The sequence below is a fragment of the Phalacrocorax aristotelis genome, unplaced genomic scaffold, assembly GCF_949628215.1.
Source record: "Phalacrocorax aristotelis unplaced genomic scaffold, bGulAri2.1 scaffold_71, whole genome shotgun sequence".
In the NCBI taxonomy this organism is placed as follows: domain Eukaryota; kingdom Metazoa; phylum Chordata; class Aves; order Suliformes; family Phalacrocoracidae; genus Phalacrocorax; species Phalacrocorax aristotelis.
In genome coordinates this window covers 88,712-113,847 of record NW_027441314.1, presented here as the reverse complement: position 1 = coordinate 113,847, position 25,136 = coordinate 88,712, and the positions used below count along the sequence as shown (strand labels likewise).

Genomic DNA, 25,136 nt, shown 5'->3' with positions numbered 1-25,136 from the left:
CTGCGGGGAGATAACCCCGTGAGGCTGCGGGGCAAAGTTGTACCGGAACCGGAACCTCCGCTTACAGACCCACCGCAGCAGCTACAGCCCTCGCCCTGCCGCCGCACGTCTTGCTGCCTGGCTCCACGAAGCCTGAAGTGAAGCGTGTCAAACTTGAAAGAGTAACGTAAAAAATTAAGAATAAACCTCAGTAATTCACTTTGTGCTGAGAAGGCGGGCGCGTGTTTACGCACATCCAATATGAGCGTCTAGGCTCTAAAAGCTTTCCATTTTCCTTCTGCGTTCATTCAACTCGCACAGCCGTTCACGCCCGCCATAAGATTATCTATCTCCAAAATACACAGCAGCAACGTGACTGGGGGGTTTTGGCGTGTTACGGAGTCGGGAGGGACGTCCGCCCGGCTGCCCCGCCCAAGAGATGCTGCTGAACTGCCAGGGAAACGCGCGTCGAAAGCGAGACTGAAATAAAGTACTTAAGAGCGCTCCCTCAAAATACCGGCAGGAAACACCCCCCCACAACATTCAGTCGCCCCTCATTAAATATTTACAACAAATACCTACCTGCTTAAGTACACCTAACAAATCGTACCCTACATCTGCTTGGCAGTTACAGCTGAAAGAGCGCAAGTCACGTCGTAAATCAGACGATGTTAGCTTTTTTTTAAACTTTCATTTATGACAGAAGAATCGGTGAGTGAAGAGATCCCCGATACAGTTTTACTTTTTTGGGGGGGGAAAAAAATAATACCACAACAAAAAACCACACAAATCAAATCCCCAGTGTTGCAATACACGGGGCTACCAAGAAGGACCGGCAGACCTGCTAATGCGTTCGGCTGTACCGAAGCATGCAGGCGAACCGCATTTTATGGTATCTCGACTGTTACAACTGAGAACCCAAGCACTACCAATGCCATCAACCTTTGGAGTATGTGCTGTGCTTGGATCTCCGCAAGGACCGTGGATTTTTTTGTCTTTAAAAAAAAGCAATACTTTGCAAGTCTTGTGCTGATGAGTTCTGCTGACAAAGACACTGTCTCTAAGATGCACTCTGATGGCAAGTTCATAGAATGCAACCTCACTGAATAAGAAATATCTCAATTTTTCAAAATCTCTTCCTAACAAAAGTCACACTGTGGGGCTTTCAGATGGGTCAGATTATGCATCCTTTCACAACAAGAAACACACCAGCTAACCAGGATATTCTTGCAGTGGCCAGGTGCCTCTTCATCATGTAAAAAAGGAAAAAACCCAGAGCCAGCAATAAGTATCACACAGGTCAACACAGATCTCTTCCAGAGCACCCCCCTCATCAAAACGAACATGCCCATCGGCTCACCTGCTCTGCACAGATTCCAGCATCACACCCCGCTTCCGTCATCGCTTGTGGCACCAAACGTATCAACACACAGTAAACTACCGTTACGCTCGTGAGAAATCACCGCCCCGTGACTTCCTCATTACTACCCAGCTCACTTCTAATGCTCATACGCCGTTCCAAAGACGGCCCACGTGTTACCTACAAAACGGAAGAGCTCGACGACGGACCACAGCATTCTCTGGTCTTAGATGCTGGCCGCTGCCCCACCTTCTCAGACCTCTCATAGGCGTGCGGCAGCAGCACTCCGAGCCTGCCAGCGGCACCTGCAAAAAGCCAAGCGAAAAGGCACCTCCTGAGATGCTGCCCGATGCCACAGCCTGCCCGCACCGATCCCCGTCTCGCACCCCTTTCCCTCGACAGCCTCCCACCCGGCCTACGTCACTTGCAGCTGAACACGGCACCTCGCCCGCCGTCCGTAACACCCAAACGACACGCGTTGCTTATAACTTCACCAGCAACACAACACCTCAGAAAAGAGCTGCTACTTCAGCCCACCAATCACCACTCGCCTTGCTCGACTTGCCTCCTTTGCTCATTGCTACGCTACTTCAAAACCAAAACAAAAGACAAACGCAAGGAGCAATGGAGTCATAGAGGCATCGGTCACATCTTCCCTCTATATACACCACGCACCGACTCACCCGCTTACATCGGTCCCCTCAGTTCCCCTCCGTCGCCCTGCACGACTCGTCCCTCGGCATCTCCAAAACCAATACGAAACAAGTCGCCTGGTTGCACAGCAGTACCTTAACTGTTCCTGAACACCGACTATAACCTGCCATTAAAAACAAACATATGACATCAAACATGAAGCCCTACGCACGTACAAGCTTGAACACCCTGCAGAGGTAATCTGCTCAGCTGAACTCTAGCTGCCTCTCCCAGATAGCCACGGTCACGGCCTCCGAGCCCACAAAACGTCACGGTGATTACGGTCCTTGCCTGCTGAGGAGGGCCACTCCATCCGAGATGACGGTACCACCTTTCCCCCAACAGCCTTAGCACAGCAACAGATGAACCCTAAGCTCTCATCGCTGTGCCACCTACCCGACTCTACACGGCCAGCAAGGCGGCTCCGAGCCAAACTCACAAAACGCACACACCAACGCTATGAGAAACACTACAAACTGCGCGCCTCCAAGACGAGAGAACGCTCTCGGCAAACACAGAGACAACTGGACGGAAGAGCTCGTCCAGCAACAAGACCTGCAGAACCCTGACAGGGATGCAAGGAGGCCCTAACGAGATCCAAAATGATTAGAAGAGCGTCAGGGCCCGTGACAAGAAGTTCCTCTCAAAACTGAGAGGGAGGAGGCACAAGAAGCCCAGCTACAAGACCTAAGAACGTAAGGATGCAGGGAAGAAATCACGCTCCCTGAAAACAGACAGCGACAGAGCAGAGCTGTTCACGCATCTGGGAACGACGCCGCAGACGACAACTGCCCAGAAACTCCTCAAACATCAGAGCGATCCACGCTTTAAACTGTAACGCAAAAAGAAGCACCCGATGGGCGCCGGCCCCACAATTAGAACCTTGCCAGCCCCTAGGGATAGCGCTGTGCTCCTGAGAGCAAAGAGAACAAAGTCACCAGCCCCATGCGCCCCCTCACTGCGACCCAGCTCGCCTGAAATGCTCCTCAAATAGCCTTCGGTCGCATCCTCCCTTTAATCCCGCACACGGACCCGCTGCCTTAGTGTGCTCTACTCAGCTCTGCTCCATCACCCTGCACAGCTCCATCTTCATCCTCTGCAAGAACAGCATGATAGAACAAGTCACCTGGACGCACAGCAACAGCTTAACCATTCCACAGGTCTTGCTTCCACGTAGGAATACCATCTAGAGCCCAACTACTGCATGCCATTAAAGGAAATACCTTCAATCAAATGTTAAGCCCCACGCACGTACAAGCTTGAACAGCTGAGAGGTGCCCTCTGCTCAGCTAGCACTCTAGCTGCCTCTCCCAGGCAGCTACGGTCATCCCCTCGGCACCCACAAAACACCCCGGAAATTACCATCCTCGCCCGCTGCCAACGGCCACTCGCTCCGACGAGGGTTGTACGGGCGTTGCCAAAACAGTCTATGCATATTAACATTAACCATATACTCTTATTGCTATTCTTTCCTCCGCTCTACCATTGCTACACCCCCAGGCGGAGCAGCTCTGACACAGGCATCGACATGCACGGACCGACACCGCTCACAAATACTACAAGCGACGCGATCGAGGCACCTAAGAAAACTCTCACCGAGACGACGGACTTCCGGCCCAGAGATGCCACCGGGCGAGAAGATCTATACGGCAGCGAGGAAGAAGCTATAGCATCCGCAGAGAAGTCACGTACCATCATCACCTGCAATAAAACCATATACCCACAACTAGGACGACGTACGAGCGACAAGCCACTCTTAAAGACCTCAGAACGTTCAGGTGCAGGGAACAAGTCCCAGAAAAGGGCTCTGCGTATTCAGACTGCTCCTCAGCAGCAGTATCGAGGCCGCCTTAATCACCGCTGCAAAAAGATGACCTTCTATAAAGGTCTAATATTTCAGACACAAGACAAATCTATGCAGTAGACTTAAAATGCGAGAAAGGAAGCTCTCGGTTACCATTATGCCGATGAGCCAGGGCTTGCAAAACCCTCAATATTGCTACCTAGGTGCCTGCTCAGCACGGAGAACAACAGACACATCGAGACCCGAGTACAGTAAGGAACAAAGACAGACTACAAAATCCACACAACAGCACAAGCACAGGCAGGAACTCCCCTGCCTGGCAGATGCTTCTGTTTTGCAGAAAGGACACCACAACCTCTCTCGGCCCAAACGTGTCCGGTCTCTGAACGGTACCCTCCGCTGATTTTACAACCCCTGCCTGCCCCACCTGCGCTTCCCCCAACCGACCAGCCACCCGCACAAAGACCGCATCGGCCCCTCAGCTTCCCTTCCAAATCTGGGGGCTCAAAAGCCATCCTTTAAAAAGGCCACACAGGCTACGTAGGATGGGGCTGCGGTCACACGGATACTCTTCATCTCCAAACGTGCGGTGCCATCACTCAGCATCGCACCACTCAACGCCGGCCACTTCCGCAACAACAGCCTCCTCGGAAGCGCCGTGAACTTCCGCTCCCCCACGCTCTAATGAGGCTGGATGTCGTGGCCGCCGCCACCTACGGTGCCTAGAGAACCAGAGAGACAAGGCGACCCCTGCGCCTGGAAGCGGCCGCCCGCTCACAAACAATTCCACACCTCAAAAATAACAGCTGCTACGGCTCCCTGTTCATCGCTCACCTTGCCCAACGAGCTCGGGGCAGACATCCCGCTTTGCATATAGTTTTGTGAGTCCCTTCATTAACTAGTCACATAGGTGCTCACACTGCACGACCCCTCCGTTGTCACGTGCTGACCTACCTTCTCACGATGCTCTGTTCGCCCCCTCCCTTCCGTGTCCGGCTCCCTACCGCGCATCTGCACCAACAGCCACATTCCAGACTCATCCTTTCCCCTACCGTGCCAACACGGCTCCGCTCACCTCCCAATCCGTGCCTCCCGGGTCAGTGGCCACGTCAGGTGCCTGCTCGCATTCTCGGTCCGTCCCCGATGGCTGGGGAACCGTCACCTTCAATGCCGGGCCCACTTCTGGGGAAATACGGAGAGGCACACAGATGTTGGACACTGCTTTCCAAAAGCAAGAGCTCACCACGCAAAACAAACTAACAAATCCTTTTGACCGACTTGTTCGGCAACACAGAGACCCCAAAGGCAGAAATCCCAGACGAGTGACCTCACAGCCCGCCCCGTCACAGCACACGACGCCATCTGCTCGCCTTTGCCGTCACGCCTCGCTCGACTGTCCTGCTTAACCCTCGACCTGTTACTTAAACTGCAAGAAAAAGTCAAACCACGCAACACACAAAAATCACAGTTCGTGTCAGATGACTCAAGCACAGGCGGACACCGATAGGCCAAACACCAAAAGCAGTATGGGAAGCAAACAGGCGTGGCTGGTGTAGCGACACACTCTCCTTTTGTAGGTAACTCACTCCTGAGCGACTCCATGAACAGCCGCGTGGAGAACCTCTCGGCAGACAGCACGCTCGAGTGGCCATGCTGACACATACGGGGAAGGAGACTGGGCTACCGGAGGCTGCTTGCACACAGAACACGACCATTAGCTAACACTTAAACACCCCTTTCCCAACCATTCCCCGGTACCAAGACTTCAAAAACCCCTCCTCTCCTCCTGAACTGTCAGGGAAGGAACCTCACTCCTTCCCGACAGCTCCTGCCCTGTATTTGCACCCCTAAAGCCCCTCTGTCAGCCGCTCCTCGGGAGCCGCCCTTCCCACCTCTGCCCCGCGTTCTGCGAGCACCTCCCACCTTCCGGCTTCCCGCAGACTCCGTGCTCTCTACAGGCCCACAAAATAACAGAAGCCCTGATGCTTATAATCTACAAGGGACCTGCCGCAAGCTGCAAAGGTTCTCGGGACAACGTGGTACTCTGCAGGCGATCGGGAAAGGCGACGAGCAGTCCCGTACACCGACACACACTATGCGTTACGTCCCTGCTGCTTTCTGAAGGAAGGCTAGAGCTCCATATACAGATGTGTACAACACACTCACCCTAACCCCTACCGCAGCATCTCACCATCAGTCCTATTGAGAGATAACGTCAACAACTTGCACAACACAGGCAAAACTGGTGGAAAAAATATAAGGTTCTACCTTCAGTCAAGTCAAAATTCCTGGAAAACAAGACAAAACAAACAAAAAACCTACCACACACACAAAAGAACAACAAACCACAAACAAAAAAACCCAGACAAAACCATAACACCCCCACAAAACCAAATAATCCAAAACACACTATTAGACCATCTTGCTACCCCTGAACACCCAACACAAACTTACTGACCCAAGGGAAAACAAAAGCTCGTACAAGTGTACTTCCTAATATATATCTGCTGCTCAACTTTGACTGCTCCTTAATCTCTTACCTCAACCAGAAACCTCCCCATCTCTGAATGTCAAAACACACCTACCCAAAGAGCTTAGACAGCTCAAAACCTGCAACCAACTCAAGGAACAGTACCAGAGAAGCCCAGGAGCAGAATGAGCCTCCCGAAAAAAGGCTGGGGCTCATCTACCCCAGCGGAATGGCAAAGCAGAACGAAATCTTTTAAGAACCCCTTCTCAAAAAATATCTCTGGTTATAAAGTAAATCATTTATTGTAAAGCCATCAACCATTCGGAGTCACCTCAACGCTCTCTCTCGCTCAGTCCCTTAACAGAACTAGATCAGTCTCAAAGGACAAAAAACACGAAAAGAAACGTGGAAATACACAAGCGTATCGGGAACCGTATGAAGCAGCTAAATTAACACCTCAGTAGCTGGGGCAAAACTAAATTGTAAAGGACAACAAAAAAACACCCCAGGAGACACATGGATTAAAACAGATGAAGGCTCTCTCTTCTCGCAGAAGCTCAAGAAGAGACCTGAGCCAACGGTACACAGCTCTGGGGTATCGGATACCGAAAAGAAACATACTCGAGACAGAAAACAGACTGCTGCGGAGCACAAAGGTGGCTTTGGCAAAGGTTCTGCCGGGACAAGAGTCACAGTTACAGGGAACGGACAGCGGCCGGCAGGGGAAACGCCGTCGGCGTGGAGGGGCCAGCGGGGTAAATGCCGCCCTCAGCTAACGCTGCGCTATCAAGCCTTAAGCGAAAACTGCAGAGTAGTTACAGGAGACGGGCATAAGATGGATGCTGAATATCACTTGATGGTCACAAAATCTCATGGGGATGGGCACCACGTAGCCTCACGGACACCCCTTAGACCCAAACGCTTAACGAAAGACGCTTCTTGCCAAAACACAAGCTCGACGAGGAAAAGCCAAAGCTGATGCGGGGGCAACTACTAAAATCTCAGTACGTGAGCAGGCATTACTTAAGATGGTGCGGTGGTTCTGCTGGGTCCGTCCAACCTGAGCAACGGGTTCTAATGCCTGTCCAGCAGCGTCCATGATCTCTCTCACGGCCTCCCACATCAGAAACCTCCCCTGCCCAGGACCGCGTTTTGCATGTTCCACCCCTCCCCATCCCCGCAATGAAAATCAAACACAACAAATAAGCAGTCTACTTCATCTTCTTGGCCTCCAAAAGAAGCTTCCTTCCTCTGCTGAGCGTCGACACCAACATCCTCGTGCCGTTCCTCAAAAGCAAGCTGGTCCTCGGGTGCCCGTACTGCCAAAAGAAGACAAAACGATTATGCTCTTATAACGAGCTCCATCATCCTCTCCTCCTTCAGGAAATCGAGTCCCGATTGCTACATACCAGAAGTTTGTGCAGTAGATGGCCGAGGCCAGCCCCGTAAATGAAGCACTCTGTGACCCTGCTTTCTCTTTTGGCCACAGCACCCGCCACTGGGGAGCCCCAAACCCCTTCGTGACTCCCTACAAAAACCAGATACAACTAGTTCAAAACATCTGGCAGGTGAGAGATGACCGACAAACACGTACAGCCCACCTTACCATCAAACCAGCCAGAGAGCTGACTTCCTCCCCCACTGAACTCTCATCTTCGACAAATTCACCAAACAGAACAATGTTTACACTGAACAGAACAAAACCCTTACCCTCTGACACTCTGAAACGGGTTTGTGCACCCACAAAATATATATATTCATGCTACCGACCCACGTACCACACTTCCTCAGGGTCAGCCCCACAAAGACAGGAGAACGCCCAATGCTCTCTCCATGGATACCCCGATGCTCCGCTCCCTTCTTTGCTGCTCCTGTCACGGGAAAACGCTGGGAATAAAAAAAGGTTCAGAGAAGCAAAACAATAAACAATAGGGAGAGGGACCAGCGCAAAGGAATAGAGAGAGGAAGAGACGAACAGGAAGGACAGACAACCCCATCCTGAGCACAGCCTCTGGGAGAGGGAAAGAGGAAACAGCAACCGTTATTACCGCAGATCAACCCTGACCAAAGCCTCCTTCCACAGGGGCTTCTGGACACACCGCTCCTTCCCCGCGCTACTGCTACGGGCCCCTGCGCCGAGGGGGAATCCAGTGCAGGCAGAGAGAGGCAGAGAAAAGTAGCCACAGGCTACAGGACAGAGAGAGGGAGGACTGAAAAGACAGGGAGGCAGGGAGCCACTCAGAGCGAGATGGAGAAAGAAGGTGCGGGGGGGCGCAAAAAAAAAAAAAAACCAAACAAAAAAAAATTTTGCAGCAGGTAAGGAAAGAGACGGGGCCGGGGGAGAGACAGGGAGGGCCCAGGACGCACAAGAGAGGCAACGGGGCCCCACTGGCCCAGGACTCACCGCGACTCTCGCTCTCAGCGCTGCTGGCACAATTTAGCCGTTCAGATGCTTCTTTCCCCTCCTCTCCTCCCTGCCTCTTCTGCAGCTCCAGACTCTAGGCCGACCTCCACCTAAAGAGGATACGTGGGTGTCTTACAGCTCTTACGAGATGAGGCTTCCTCGGCACGTAGCCTAGCTCGCTCGTGCCCTACACGCCCGTACCCAACTCCGGGTTACGCGTACGGACCCTGCGGTGCACGTTGGTGGCCTGGCCCGCTGCGGACTATGAAGGGGGATCCTTCCTCCCTCACCTGCATGGACAGGCTCTCTCTTGCCTGCAGCAGGAAGGCAGCTGGCAGCCAGAGCGCCTTCAGTTTCTTCTGCTTTACCTTTCGTTGGCGTCTCCAGCTTCAGCCGAGGCAGCTCCTGTCCACAGCCGGGAAGGGCTCTGTGTGTCCCTTTTCGCCCCGGCGCCGCGAGGATGGCAAAGCTGGGCAGAGAGAAGCCACGCAAGCCTGAGACGGCCGCAGTCGACGGCGTCCCCGGGGGAAGGACAGACAACCACGTCCTCAGCACGGTCTCTGGGAGAGGGAAAGAAGAAACAGCGACCGTCATTACCGTCCATCGACCCTGACCAAAGCCCCTCCTTGCGCAGGGGCTTCCGGACACACCGCCCCTTGCCCGCGCTACTGCTACAGGCCCCTGCGCCGAGGGGGAATCCAGTGCGCTTGAGGGCCGGCTCGCTGCCTTCACGACAGGGCCTGGGGGCGGCCAAGGGCTACGCGGCACGCTTCAGGGGAGGTGCCGGGGCTGGGGGCAGGCGCACGGGGCAAGGGGAGGCTGAGCGGGAGGCTGAGCGGGAGCTCCGGCGAGCCGGGGAGGCGGCCATCATCTGCGCCCTGGGCACGGGGAAAAGGTCCTCCTCCTTTCCCTCTTCCCTTCTGTCAGCTCCCGGGGAACTCACCGCTTCTCGGGGAGCGGCCGCACCCGCAAGCCCCCAGAAATCAACACGAATCCAACCCCAAAAATACACCGCGCCTACCGTACGCGGCACGGCCGCCCGGCACCCGAGCGCCGGAAGACCGCGCCTCCTGCCACGCCCCGGCGAACCACGTGACAGGGCCGGCAGCCACTGCGCCAGGACTACACCTCCCGGCACGCTCTGCGGCACAACACGGCCGCCCGGCAGCCGCGCGCCGCAAGGACTACACCTCCCGGCATGCTCTGCGCCACAACACGGCCGCCCGGCAGCCGCGCGCCGCAAGGACTACACCTCCCGGCATGCTCTGCGCCACAACACGGCCGCCCGGCAGCTGCGCGCCGCAAGGACTACACCTCCCGGCATGCTCTGCGGCACAACACGGCCGCCCGGCAGCCGCACGCCGCAAGGACTACACCTCCCGGCATGCTCTGCGCCACAACACGGCCGCACGGCCAGCCTCCAGGCGCACCACCACAGCTCCCGGCACGCCGCCAGCCCGCCCTCCCCGCTCTCGGACCCTGCGGGCCACCGTCCCGGCCGCCGATGCACCCGGAAGCCCCACCGAGCCCTCAGCACAGCCTCGCTCTCCCCACCGCCCGCTCCGACCCGGCGCTGCCCCGCCGCAGCCCTCCTCGGGGCTTGACCCGGGACGCAGCGCTCCACCACCCAGCCCCCGCTCACCTCCTCCCTCGCTACAGTCGCAGCCCGCTGACGCTCGGCCACAGCTCCGCTCCGCCCTCGGCTCACACTGGCCCCCCGGAGCAGGGCACCACCCCTTTTCCAGGGAGGAGCCGGCACCGTCAGCCCCACCGCCCGCACCTGGGGCTCCTCCATCCAGACCCCACCATCAGCTGAGGCGCAGCAGCAACGGGGGGCCCCCTCCCCTCACCCCCACAGTGCACCACCTCCTCCCCTGGGCTCCATCACAGCCCCTTGCCCCACGCAAAGGCAGCGCAAACGCAGCCCTGAGGGCAAAGGAGAGGGCAGGTGTTTGTGCAGGCGCGCACGTAACAAGTCCCAGGAGCCATTCGTGGGTCAGGGTCCCCAACGCTCCCCCCCTGCCCCAAGGCCACCTCGGCCGCCGTTGCCGCAGCCGCACGGAGCTGGTGTTGGCTGCGATAGTGCTCATTTTCTCCACAGTAGCTAGGAAGGGATACGTTTTGGATTTATGCTCAAAACACCGTTAATAATGTAGAGATGTTTTGGTTCTTGCTGAGCACTGCTTCCACAGTCAGGGCCTCTTCTGGTTCTCTCAGTGCCCCACCAGCAGGTAGGCTGGGAGAGGACACAGCTGGGAAAGCTTTCCCAGCTAACTGACCAAAGGGATATTCCATACCATTTGACATCATGCTCAGCACACGCAGCTGGGGGAAGAAGGGGGAGTCCTTGGGGGGCGGGGGAAAGGGAGGGCGGGGGCTACGGCATTTCTCTCCCTAAGTAACCGTTACACATGACAGAGCCCTGCTTTCCCAGAGGTGGCTCAACACCTGCCCGCCGAAAAGGAGGAGCGAATTAATTCCTTGCTTTGCTTCCACGCACAGCTTTTGCTTTACCTATTAAACAGCCTTGATCTCAACCCATGATTTTTCTCACTCTTACCCTTCCAGCTCTCTCCCCCAGCCCACTGAGGGTGGAGTGAGCAAGCAGCTCCCTGGTGCAGAATAGCCAGCTGGGGCTAAGCCACGGCACGCGCTTGTCCCGGTTTGGCAGGGAACGGACCGTCCGTCGCCTGGCTCCTGGGGCGACGGGCTGCTGGGCAGAGGGGGAGGCCACCAAAGGTGAGGAGCAGGGCACGGGACAGTAGGAGGAGAGGAGAGAAGAGCGGCATCCGGCTGGACGGGGCGGGGGGGACGTGTGTGCGTGTAGTGAGAAGGCACGAGGCAGGGAACAGGACAGCCAGAGAAGGACAGGGAGCCTGACGGAGGTGGAGATAAAAGCAGCAGAGAGAGGGGAAGAGAGGCAGCAGAAAGAGGGAAGAGCAGGACACAGACCAACAAAGAAGGAAGAGGAGCAGGCTGGAGACGCACAAAGAACCTGGGGCAGGCAGCACGACAGCGAGGGAGGAAAGAAGAATAGGGGCAGGAAGCTGGACCGAGCGCGATGGAGAAAGACAAGATAAGCGACAAGAACAGGGCAGAAAGGGAAGAATGAAGCCACGGGGACAGGGAGCCGAGACAGCCAACGACAGAGGGAAGGGGCCGGGGAGGGAACACCACAAAACAAACCACGGGGCTACGTGGTACAGAGCACGAGAAGGCAGAGAATTAAGAATTAGGGACAGGGAGCCAGAAAAACAACAACAAAACAACACCCAAAACAAAGGGAGATGGGGAGCAAAAGGAATCACAATGCGTACAGAAAGAAGAGAGAAACAATTCTAAAACAGGGTCACGGGGAAGCCAGAGACAGCAAGATGGAGAAAGGACAAAAGCTACAGGCTACAGGGCAGAGAGGGAAGAATTAATGGATAGACACAGAGAGCTGGGCAGAAAGAGGTGGAGAAAGGCTGACGATCACACGGCCAACAGGGAAGAGAGAAGAGAGGGAGGAATTTTAAAAACAGGGGCAAGAAGCCAGAGAGAGGGAGAGAGAGGCAGCACTAAAATGGGGACAAGCCACAGGGCGGCGAGGAGGGAACCGATGAATAAGAACAGGAGACCAAAGAGAACACAACGTAGAATGGAAAAAAGGAACAGCGGCCCAACAGGGAAGGAGGAATTAAAGATCAGGCACTGGGAGGCAGACAGAGACAAACGAAGAAACAAGTGGGAAAAAAAAAAAAAACCAAAAACACAACAACAGCAACGGGCTACAAAGACAGAGAGAGGGAAGAAAGAAAACATAGCAGCAAGGAGCTGGACAGAGAGAGATGAGGACAAACAAATAGCACGGGTCTACGTGACAGAGAACGTGGAATTAGAACACAGAGAGAGGGAGCCGGACAGAGAGAGAGGCCGAGAGAAACATCTAGACGGGCTACAGCGGGCAGAGGCAGGAATTAAAACCTAGGGACAGGGAGCTGGACAGAGAGAGACGGAGATCACAGGGAACAGCGGCGGGTGCAGGAAGAACACGAATTCATGAACAGGGAAAGGGAGCTGGACAGAGAAGAACTCAGAAAGGCAAGAACAGTAGCAGGGTACAGAGCAGACGAATTAAAAAGCGCGGCGGGAGCGTTGAGGCAGACAGAGAGAGATTAAGAAAAAAGTCACGGGCTACGTGGCAAAGCAGGAGGAATTCAGAAACGGGGATGGCAACCAAGGGAGAGTGAGCTGCTGAAGGATAACGGGCATTCAAAGTGAGGGACGGGGAGCTGGGAAAAGCGAGGCAGAGAAAAACAGAATCACAGAGAGAATCAAACAAAGCCAAAAAAGAAGAAACTGAACAACAGGAACAGGTGTAACCAAAGCGATGAAATCAACCAACCAGAGACGGTGTTCCATTACGGGAACGTGGAGCGTACGAATCGGTGTGTCTGTCGATCTGCATTTTAGTCCCTAGGCGATCGTTAACGTCAACAGAACAACAGACAACGTGCTTCTGTCAGAAAAGGATGACAAAACGCGCTTTCGTGGAGCGGACTGAGCAAACTAGCCAAGACCGCCAAGATTAAGAGCCAAGAAGGCAAAAGGCAATTCTGGCAGGGGGAGATCGCGACCACCGACTCACGGACCACCACCGAGCCTGCGCAGCGATTTACATACGGAACGAGCAAGTTTGTACCGATCAGTAGACAGGGCAATAATGACTATGTATGAATACCTAAAATTTTGATCTACAAATTGTACGGGAAAGGTGCGTGAGGTACGCACGCCAGGAGGAGCGATCCCCCGTGCGTCTGGCACTGTGAATAAAGAATGCCTGCTCTTTAATACTAGATTTGTGTTGAATAGATATTTCTGATTTTACCGCGTTTTTCGGTAACAGTTTTGGCACCCCAGATGGGACCCTGCTTTTGAATCTCGACGGATCCGCGGGACCGTGGGACCTGCAGCCAGCCCCAAGGAATTCTCGGGGAGAGCTTCCGATCCCCAGGCCAGAGAATTCTGAGCAAGATCCCTTGGACTGAAGTAAACAAGGCATTCTTTTAAGAAGAAACTTAGGTAGAATAATACGTGGGGTTAGCTTCCCACATAGGATAGGATAGTGGGTTTGAGTCCCACGGGCCTGCCCGTAAGGCGTGGCGAAAGCCACGCAGGGTTGGGGCCAAGAGGTACCTCGGTTGGTAAGTCTCTGCTAGGCAAAAGCCTGTGGAGCGGGACCCGAGGGTAGGGGGGTCTTCAACAGGGGGTTGAAGTCTCCAGGGATATCTAGCAGGGCGCTACAGATCCCAGTGGCGGATTTCCAGTGAGACCTCTAACGGGGGTTGGAGTCCCTCTGACTACTATTTGCGATAGCGCACAATCACAACTACTAGTTGACTGGGAGATGGGAGCATTTCTGAGTAAGAAACCTATCCCACAGAGAACACCTTTGGGATGTATTTTGAAGCACTGGAAAGACATCGGGGGCGGTGACCTACTAACTCGGAAACCATTAATTGAATATTGCAATCATTGGTGGCCAACGTATCAATTGGAAGGGGGGCACAAATGGCCAGAACATGAGACATTGCAATATCGTACCATCTTGCAATTAATGTTGTTTTGTAAAAAGGGAAGGCAAATGGGAAGAAGTGGCATATGTTGATTTGTTCTTTACACTGTGGAATCATCCAGCGTGGCAGAAACAGCGTGAGATACGTCCACAGGATTCTACGGCAATGTTTTTGGAGAGAGGAAAATGTGGTGAGAACTTGAAGTGTTGCTCTACTTGTGATACTGGATACTTCACTTGATGGAACTGACAAGAAAATAGTATTGAATACAGCCAGAAGGCAGGTGCAGGGAGCACATGCTAACAGGAATTTACAGAGAACAATTAATAAGAATTTTCCATCTACAAATCCCGAGTGGGACCCTAATCAGCCAGGACCCAGGGGAATGTTGACTAGATGTCAGAGAGAGATTTTATTTGGAGTAAGACATGCAATGCCAAAAGCAATAAATGGGTCAAAATTTATGAAGCGAGACAAGAATTAAAGGAGTCCCCTTCAGCCTTTATGGAAAGACTGAAGGTGACTGCCAGAAAATATACTCATTTGAACGCAGAAAAACCAGAAAAAGCAATTCAGTTGGTCTCTATATTCATAAGACAATCAGCCCCAGATAGTGGGGGGGGGAGAAGAAACCTTCAGAAGCTAGAAGAACCCAAATCCAGAGATCTGGGTAAAATGCTTGAAGTAGCTTGGCATGAAGGAGACCAGGGGAATCAACCCTAGCTGAACACCTGGTTACACTGAAGCTAGGGAATGAAGAAATAGAATTTTTGGTAGATACGGGAGCCACTTCTTTGGTATTGAATACACGTAAAGAGAAATTTAATCATAAATCCGTAGGTGTTGTTAGTGCGACAGGGCAAAGAAAAATTAGCCCCTCTCAGAGCCATTAAAGTTTAAATTGGAGAAGCAATGGGCAACTCACCAATTTCTGTATATGCCTGAATGTCCACTGCCTCTGTTATGATGAGATCTATTAAGTAAATTAGATGCTCAAGTAACTTTTAAAGATGGAGAGATTAAATTACTAATACCAGAATCAAAAGCCACAGAGGCGAGAGCGTTTATGTTACAGGATTCCTCCAGGGAGGAACAGGTTCCCGAAGAAGTGGAAAACGTAGTAATTATCCTTTGGTTTGAGCGAGCGGAGCTCCGGAGCGATCTAAGTGGGCAGAGCCGGTAAAAGTAACCTTAAAGCCTGGAGCCAAGCCGGTAAGACAAAAACAATACCCTATTAAGCGAGAGGCTCAAGAAGGATTAGAGAAGTTAATTATAAAATTTTTCAGAATATGAGCTTTTAGTGGAATGTGAATCAGAATATAGTACTCCTGTGTCGCCAGTAAAGAAATCTAGAGGCAAAGAGTATTAGCTAGTTCACCATTTAAGGGCTATATATCAGGTGGCCCAAGACATACATCCGGTAGTAGCTAATCCATACACTTTACTGACCTCTTTTAAAGGAGGAGCATAAATGGTTTACTGTGCTAGATTTGAAGGATGCCTTCTTTTGCATACCTCCAGGCATAAAAAGTCAAAGCCTATTTGCTTTGGAATGGGAAAGCCCCACCACAGAATGAAAGACACAGCTAACATGGACCGTACTTACACAAGGATTTAAAATTAGTCCTACGATATTTGGGACTCAGCTGGCAAGAAAAAAATTAGAAATGTAGAAATGTATAGAAAAAACAGAACCCAGGGAGAGGCATATTGTTACAGAATGCAGGTGACATTCTGATAGTGGCAGAAAGTAAAGAATAATGTTTTGAAATTTTTAAATTTTCTGGGCCAAGGAAGATGCAGAGTTTCCAGAAACAAAACCCAAATAGGAGAAGCAGCAGCCATTTATTTAGGATTTGAAATATCTCAAAGACAATTAGAAAGTGAAAAGAAAGAAACTATTTGTCAAATTCCCAAACCTAGCGGCCCGAAGGAATTGAGAGCTTTTCTGAAAATAGTGAAATGGCGTCAGCTCTGGATTCTGAACTACAGACTCTATGTAAAACCATTATATGAGGCATTGAAAGAATCAAAGGATAAATATTTAACCCGGACGCCCGAATGCCAAGCGGCATTCAAAGAACTGAAAAGAGCCTCGATGATGGCCCCTGCATTAGGCCTACCTGATTTCGCTAAACCTTTTGAGTTGTTTGTCCACGAAAGACAACATTTAGCCCTTGGAGTGCTGACACAGCGACTGGGAACCTGGAAGAGACCTGTGGGCTACTTCTCCAAACAACTCGACCACGTGAGTAAAAGACGGCCTAGGTGTTTACGGGCAGTAGCAACAACAGCGCTGCCGATCCAGGAAGCCCCAAAGTTAACAATGGGACAGAAGATGACAGTATGTGTCCCGCACATAGCGGTGACTGTTTTAGGACAAAAGGGGGGTCGTTGGCTATCCCTTAGCAGAATGTTGAAATATCAAGTTGTTCTGTTAGAACAAGACGATGTGGAATCGAAGACTACTGCTATACTGAATCCTGCTACGTTTTTAACAACAGAAAACCTTACGGACAATTTCGAACACGATCGCTTGCTAACTATTGAACAAGTCTATTCCAGCAGACCAGACCTGAGACACAAACCTCTGGGAAAATCCTGATCTGGAGTTGTTTACAGATGGAAGAAGCTCTGGGCGAGAAGAGAAGCGAATGGCCGGATATGCTGTCGTTATCGCCGCCGAGGGAACGGAGTCAGGGGTGCTGCCTGCAAACACCTCAGCACAGAAAGCAGCATTGGTAGCATTGAAGCGAGCTCTGCGAATGGCAGAAGGACAAAGGATAAATATCTAGACTGATTCCAAACGTGCATTTGGTGTGATCCACGATCATGGAGCTATTGGGAAGGAGAAAGGACTGCCATCAGCCCAAGAATCATCAATACAGCATAAAGACGACAATCTCCAACTTCCGGAAGATGTGCAGAAACCAAAAGAAGTGGCGGTAAAGCGTTGCAAAGCTCATCAATTCGGCCAGACGGCTGTAAACATAAGCAAACGATTGACAGATAAAGCTGCAAAGAGGACTGCAGAGCAAGGTATCCTTGCACTAGTACCAGTAAAACAGATCAGAATTCCAAAGTTGAAACCGAGATATAATAAATTGGATGAGCAATTAGCAGAACAATTGGAAACATCACAAAACACAGAGAGGTGGTAGATAACACCAGAAAAACAAGTAATAATAATAACAACCCCACAAGTTATGACAGAACTTGAAAAGAAAAGCATGAGCAAACACATTGGGGTGTAGATGCTACGGTTTTGAGTTTAAAAACATCTGTAGCGTGTGTAGGCATGACAAGAATAGTTAAACCCATAGTAGCTAAGTGTCCAATCTGTCCTAGAAATAATCCCCTGAACCAAAGGAAACCACCTTTAGGAGTAACAAAACAAAAAATTCTCCCGGAAATTATTAGCAAATTAAGTTCTCTGAGTTACCCAGACAAAATAGATAGAGCAGTATTTGTTAGTGCTGATTGACAAATTTTCTAGATGGCCAGCAGCTTTCTCGTGCTGCACCGACAAAGCTAGAGTAGTAGTTAAGACGTTGCTGAAGGAAATAATACCAAGATTTAGAGTGCCAATGGGAATGTCCTCTGATAGAGCACCACATTTTTTTGCAGAGGTAGTTCAACAAATTAATAAAATTTTGCGTAGAAAATGGGACCTGCATACACCCTGGAGACCACAATCAAGTGAAAACTTTGAGAAGATGAACCAAACACCAAACTGACATAGTGGAATATTATTGATCTAGGATGGAAGTATTGAGAAAATTATTATTTCAGAACTTCCATACGGGGGAAATGTAACCAAAGCGATGAAATCAACCAACCAGAGACAGTGTTCCATTACGGGAACATGGAGCGTACGAATCAGCGCATCCGTCGATCTGCATTTTAGTCCCTAGGCGATCGTTAATGTCAACAGAACAGACAATGTGCTTCTGTCAGAAAAGGATGACAAAACGCGGTTTCGTGGAGCGGACTGAGAAAACTAGCCAAGAAGGTAAAAAGGTAATTCCTTTACGCAGGGGGAGATCGCGACCACCGACTCACAGACCACCACCGACCCAAGTAATACCACCTACTCAGAAGAGAACAACGGAAGAGGACAACCGAGCCTGCGCAGCGATTTACATACGGAACGAGCAAGTTTGTACCGATCAGTAGACAGGGCAATAATGAATATGTATGAATACCTAAAATTTTGATCTACAAATTGTACGGGAAAGGTATGAGGTACGCACGCCAGGAGGAGCGATCCCCCGTGCATCCGGCGCCGTGAATAAAAAATGCCTGCTCTTTAATACTAAATTGGCGTTGAGGAGTCGTTTCCGATTTTACCGCGTTTTTCGGTAACACAGGGAGTCAGACCAAGAGGGCCAGAGAAAGACAAAATACCGACAGGCTACAGGACAGAGCAGGAGGAATAAAAAAACGGAGCCAGAGCCAGGCAGAGAGAGGCGGAGATAGAAAAAGGAGCCACAGGCTACAGGACAGAGAGAGGGAGGACTGAAAAAGACGGGGAGGCAGGGAGCCACTCAGAGCGAGATGGAGAAAGAAGGTGCGGGGGGGGCCCAAAAGAAAAAATAAAATTTTGCAGCAGGTAAGGAAAGAGAGGGGGCCGGGGGAGAGACAGGGAGGGCCCAGGACGCACAAGAGAGGCAACGGGGCCCCACTGGCCCAGGACTCACCGCGACTCTCGCTCTCAGCGCTGCTGGCACAATTTAGCCGTTCAGATGCTTCTTTCCCCTCCTCTCCTCCCTGCCTCTTCTGCAGCTCCAGACTCTAGGCCGACCTCCACCTAAAGAGGATACGTGGGTGTCTCACCGCTCTTACGAGATGAGGCTTCCTCGGCACGTAGCCTAGCTCGCTCGTGCCCTACACGCCCGTACCCAACTCCGGGTTACGCGTACGGACCCTGCGGTGCACGTTGGTGGCCTGGCCCGCTGCGGACTATGAAGGGGGATCCTTCCTCCCTCACCTGCAGGGACAGGCTCTCTCTTGCCTGCAGCAGGAAGGCAGCTGGCAGCCAGAGCGCCTTCAGTTTCTTCTGCTTTACCTTTCGTTGGCGTCTCCAGCTTCAGCCGAGGCAGCTCCTGTCCACAGCCGGGAAGGGCTCTGTGTGTCCCTTTTCGCCCCGGCGCCGCGAGGATGGCAAAGCCGGGCAGAGAGAAGCCACGCAAGCCTGAGACGGCCGCAGTCGACGGCGTCCCCGGGGGAAGGACAGACAACCACGTCCTCAGCACGGTCTCTGGGAGAGGGAAAGAAGAAACAGCGACCGTCATTACCGTCCATCGACCCTGACCAAAGCCTCTCCTTGCGCAGGGGCTTCCGGACACACCGCCCCTTCCCCGCGCTACTGCTAAGGGCCCCTGCGCCGAGGGGGAATCCAGTGCGCTTGAGGGCCGGCTCGCTGCCTTCACGACAGGGCCTGGGGGCGGCCAAGGGCTACGTGGCACGCTTCAGGGGAGGTGCCGGGGCTGGGGGCAGGCGCACGGGGCAAGGGGGGGCCAGGGGAGGCTGAGCGGGAGCTCCGGCGAGCCGGGGAGGCAGCCATCATCTGCGCCCTGGGCAGGGGGAAAAGGTCCTCCTCCTTTCCCTCTTCCCTTCTGTCAGCTCCCGGGGAACTCACCGCTTCTCGGGGAGCGGCCGCACCTGGAAGCCCCCAGAAATCAACACGAATCCAACCCCAAAAATACACCGCGCCTACCGTACGCGGCACGGCCGCCCGGCACCCGAGCGCCGGAAGACCGCGCCTCCTGCCACGCCCCGGCGAACCACGTGACAGGGCCGGCAGCCACTGCGCCAGGACTACACCTCCCGGCATGCTCTGCGGCACAACACGGCCGCCCGGCAGCCGCGCGCCGCAAGGACTACACCTCCCGGCATGCTCTGCGGCACAACACGGCCGCCCGGCAGCCGCGCGCCGCAAGGACTACACCTCCCGGCATGCTCTGCGCCACAACACGGCCGCACGGCCAGCCTCCAGGCGCACCACCACAGCTCCCGGCACGCCGCCAGCCCGCCCTCCCCGCTCTCGGACCCTGCGGGCCACCGTCCCGGCCGCCGATGCACCCGGAAGCCCCACCGAGCCCTCAGCACAGCCTCGCTCTCCCCACCGCCCGCTCCGACCCGGCGCTGCCCCGCCGCAGCCCTCCTCGGGGCTTGACCCGGGACGCAGCGCTCCACCACCCAGCCCCCGCTCACCTCCTCCCTCGCTACAGTCGCAGCCCGCTGACGCTCGGCCACAGCTCCGCTCCGCCCTCGGCTCACACTGGCCCCCCGGAGCCGGGCACCACCCCTTTTCCAGGGAGGAGCCGGCACCGTCAGCCCCACCGCCCGCACCTGGGGCTCCTCCATCCAGACCCCGCCATCAGCTGAGGCGCAGCAGCAACGGGGGGCCCCCTCCCCTCACCCCCACAGTGCACCACCTCCTCCCCTGGGCTCCATCACAGCCCCTTGCCCCACGCAAAGGCAGCGCAAACGCAGCCCTGAGGGCAAAGGAGAGGGCAGGTGTTTGTGCAGGCGCGCACGTAACAAGTCCCAGGAGCCATTCGTGGGTCAGGGTCCCCAACGCTCCCCCCCTGCCCCAAGGCCACCTCGGCCGCCGTTGCCGCAGCCGCACGGAGCTGGTGTTGGCTGCGATAGTGCTCATTTTCTCCACAGTAGCTAGGAAGGGATACGTTTTGGATTTATGCTCAAAACACCGTTAATAATGTAGAGATGTTTTGGTTCTTGCTGAGCACTGCTTCCACAGTCAGGGCCTCTTCTGGTTCTCTCAGTGCCCCACCAGCAGGTAGGCTGGGAGAGGACACAGCTGGGAAAGCTTTCCCAGCTAACTGACCAAAGGGATATTCCATACCATTTGACATCATGCTCAGCACACGCAGCTGGGGGAAGAAGGGGGAGTCCTTGGGGGGGGGGGGGGAGGGAGGGCAGGGGCTACAGCATTTCTCTCCCTAAGTAACCGTTACACATGACAGAGCCCTGCTTTCCCAGAGGTGGCTCAACACCTGCCCACCGAAAAGGAGGAGCGAATTAATTCCTTGCTTTGCTTCCACGCACAGCTTTTGCTTTACCTATTAAACAGCCTTGATCTCAACCCATGATTTTTCTCACTCTTACCCTTCCAGCTCTCTCCCCCAGCCCACTGAGGGTGGAGTGAGCAAGCAGCTCCCTGGTGCAGAATAGCCAGCTGGGGCTAAGCCACGGCACGCGCTTGTCCCGGTTTGGCAGGGAACGGACCGTCCGTCGCCTGGCTCCTGGGGCGACGGGCTGCTGGGCAGAGGGGGAGGCCACCAAAGGTGAGGAGCAGGGCACGGGACAGTAGGAGGAGAGGAGAGAAGAGCGGCATCCGGCTGGACGGGGCGGGGGGGACGTGTGTGCGTGTAGTGAGAAGGCACGAGGCAGGGAACAGGACGGCCAGAGAAGGACAGGGAGCCTGACGGAGGTGGAGATAAAAGCAGCAGAGAGAGGGGAAGAGAGGCAGCAGAAAGAGGGAAGAGCAGGACACAGACCAACAAAGAAGGAAGAGGAGCAGGCTGGAGACGCACAAAGAACCTGGGGCAGGCAGCACGACAGCGAGGGAGGAAAGAAGAATAGGGGCAGGAAGCTGGACCGAGCGCGATGGAGAAAGACAAGATAAGCGACAAGAACAGGGCAGAAAGGGAAGAATGAAGCCACGGGGACAGGGAGCCGAGACAGCCAACGACAGAGGGAAGGGGCCGGGGAGGGAACACCACAAAACAAACCACGGGGCTACGTGGTACAGAGCACGAGAAGGCAGAGAATTAAGAATTAGGGACAGGGAGCCAGAAAAACAACAACAAAACAACACCCAAAACAAAGGGAGATGGGGAGCAAAAGGAATCGCAATGCGTACAGAAAGAAGAGAGAAACAATTCTAAAACAGGGTCACGGGGAAGCCAGAGACAGCAAGATGGAGAAAGGACAAAAGCTACAGGCTACAGGGCAGAGAGGGAAGAATTAATGGATAGACACAGAGAGCTGGGCAGAAAGAGGTGGAGAAAGGCTGACGATCACACGGCCAACAGGGAAGAGAGAAGAGAGGGAGGAATTTTAAAAACAGGGGCAAGAAGCCAGAGAGAGGGAGAGAGAGGCAACACTAAAATGGGGACAAGCCACAGGGCGGCGAGGAGGGAACCGATGAATAAGAACAGCAGACCAAAGAGAACACAACGTAGAATGGAAAAAAGGAACAGCGGCCCAACAGGGAAGGAGGAATTAAAGATCAGGCACTGGGAGGCAGACAGAGACAAACGAAGAAACAAGTGGGAAAAAAAAAACAAAAACCAAAAACACAACAACAGCAACGGGCTACAAAGACAGAGAGAGAGGGAAGAAAGAAAACATAGCAGCAAGGAGCTGGACAGAGAGAGATGAGGACAAACAAATAGCACGGGTCTACGTGACAGAGAACGTGGAATTAGAACACAGAGAGAGGGAGCCGGACAGAGAGAGAGGCCGAGAGAAAAATCTAGACGGGCTACAGCGGGCAGAGGCAGGAATTAAAACCTAGGGACAGGGAGCTGGACAGAGAGAGATGGAGGTCACAGGGAACAGCGGTGGCTGCAGGAAGAACAGGAATTCATGAATAGGGCAAGGGAGCTGGACAGAGAAGAACTCAGAAAGGCAAGAACAGTAGCAGGGTACAGAGAAGACGAATTAAAAAGCACGGGGGGAGCGTTGAGGCAGACAGAGAGAGATTAAGAAAAAAGTCACGGGCTACGTGGCAAAGCAGGAGGAATTCAGAAACGGGGATGGCAACCAAGGGAGAGTGAGCTGCTGAAGGATAACGGGCATTCAAAGTGAGGGACGGGGAGCTGGGAAAAGCGAGGCAGAGAAAAACAGAATCACAGAGAGAATCAAACAAAGCCAAAAAAGAAGAAACTGAACAACAGGAACAGGTGTAACCAAAGCGATGAAATCAACCAACCAGAGACGGTGTTCCATTACGGGAACATGGAGCGTACGAATCGGCGTATCCGTCGATCTGCATTTTAGTCCCTAGGCGATCGTTAATGTCAACAGAACAACAGACAACGTGCTTCTGTCAGAAAAGGATGACAAAACGCAGTTTCATGGAGCGGACTGAGAAAACTAGCCAAGAAGGTAAAAAGGTAATTCCGGCAGGGGGAGATCACGACCACCGACTCACAGACCACCACCGACCCAAGTAATACCACCTACTCAGAAGAGAACAACGGAAGAGGACAACCGAGCCTGCGCAGCGATTTACATACGGAACGAGCAAGTTTGTACCGATCAGCAGACAGGGCAATAATGAATATATATGAATACCTAAAATTTTGATCTACAAATTGTACGGGAAAGGTGTGTGAGGTACGCACGCCAGGAGGAGCGATCCCCCGTGCATCTGGCGCCGTGAATAAAGAATGCCTGCTCTTTAATACTAAATTGGCGTTGAGGAGTCGTTTCCGATTTTACCGCGTTTTTCGGTAACACAGGGAGTCAGACCAAGAGGGCCAGAGAAAGACAAAATACCGACAGGCTACAGGACAGAGCAGGAGGAATAAAAAAACGGAGCCAGAGCCAGGCAGAGAGAGGCGGAGATAGAAAAAGGAGCCACAGGCTACAGGACAGAGAAAGGGAGGACTGAAAAAGACGGGGAGGCAGGGAGCCACTCAGAGCGAGATGGAGAAAGAAGGTGCGGGGGGGGCCCAAAAGAAAAAATAAAATTTTGCAGCAGGTAAGGAAAGAGAGGGGGCCGGGGGAGAGACAGGGAGGGCCCAGGACGCACAAGAGAGGCAACGGGGCCCCACTGGCCCAGGACTCACCGCGACTCTCGCTCTCAGCGCTGCTGGCACAATTTAGCCGTTCAGATGCTTCTTTCCCCTTCTCTCCTCCCTGCCTCTTCTGCAGCTCCAGACTCTAGGCCGTCCTCCACCTGAAGAGAACACATGGGTGTCTTACAGCTCTTACGAGATGAGGCTTCCTCGGCACGTAGCCTAGCTCGCTCGTGCTGGAGCTGGGAGCAGGCGCACTGGGCAAGGGGGGCCAGGGGAGGCTGAGGCGGAGCTCTGGTGAGCTGGAGAGTCGGCCATCTTCTGCACCCTGGGCAGGAGGAAAAGGTCATCATCCTCCTCCTCCTCTCCCTCTTCCCTTCTATCAGCTCCCGAGTAACTCCTAGGGCTGCCCTCACCCACTCGCCTTTAGCATACCAGAAGCCTGCCTCGGCGGGTCGTTTGAAGCTTCCCATCCCACCAGCCCCAGTAGTGCAGGCACGCAAGGAGACACCCCTGCACCCACCAAAGGCGCTCGCTCACCTCGCCGGCAGCCCTAGGCCTCACCCGACACAGGGAATCGTGTCCGACACACCACCACGCTGCAGCAGGAGCGGAGGAGGCCTTTCCTTACCAGGAAGCAGCAACGAGCACGGCGGCATCACCTCGCAGGCACCGCAGCATCGCAGGGCTGTTACCTGCGGAGAGAGCCATGGGGATCACAGGGACGCCACCGCGCGTGCGCGGCTCCCGGGCTCAGTACCCAATTCTGGTCGCTGGGCAGCAGCATTATCTGAATTACTCTTCTCGATTAATACCACCCAGAAACCGTAACTTGGCTGCATCCACAGAGCTTCTATTCCTCTGCACCTTTCCCCCTCGCAGCCCCAGCAGCACCATTCATTGCCTCTGCACCAAACAGCAAAGCGTCTCGAGCATTTGTCCTTTCCTCTCGACCGCTTAAAAACGTCTGGTGCTTGCTACTGTCCATGCCACTGCCCCCCGCATGCCCGAGGGAGGAGAAGCAGCACAGCAAACCTGGGGAACAAGGTTGGGTTCCCCACCCCCGCAGAATAAGCCCCAGGAACTGCTGGT

At 53.7% G+C, this 25,136-nt stretch overlaps 1 long non-coding RNA gene across 1 annotated transcript in view; it reads right to left on the bottom strand.

The window, feature by feature from the left end:
• LOC142051347 (uncharacterized) overlaps positions 1-24,183 on the bottom strand; it is a 42,195-nt gene extending 18,012 nt beyond the window's left edge. The window contains exon 1 of the long non-coding RNA XR_012658431.1: positions 24,096-24,183. This is a non-coding gene — a long non-coding RNA (uncharacterized LOC142051347). The remainder of the gene's footprint in view (positions 1-24,095) is intronic.
• Positions 24,184-25,136: the final 953 nt, after the last annotated feature.